Genomic DNA, 280 nt, shown 5'->3' on the forward strand with positions numbered 1-280 from the left:
CCTCCTTGAAAAGGATGCGGAATGGTGTTGGACGACCGAACATCAGGAGGCTTTTGACGGGGTCAAAGACAGCCTCCTGCATGCACCAATACTGGCGCTGCCAGACCCTGATCGTCCTTTCAGCGTCGTCTGTGACGCTTCGGACTTTGCCATCGGCTATGCACTGCTTCAAGCAGACGCCGAGGGCGAGATCGGGCGATCGTGTTCGAATCTTGACAGCTCAAAGCTGCAGAGAAGAACTACCCATTTCATGACAAGGAGCTACTTGCGATGAAGTATG

Source organism: Plasmopara halstedii (genome assembly GCF_900000015.1).
Source record: "Plasmopara halstedii genome assembly, contig: Scaffold_1211, whole genome shotgun sequence".
NCBI classification, from domain to species: domain Eukaryota; phylum Oomycota; class Peronosporomycetes; order Peronosporales; family Peronosporaceae; genus Plasmopara; species Plasmopara halstedii.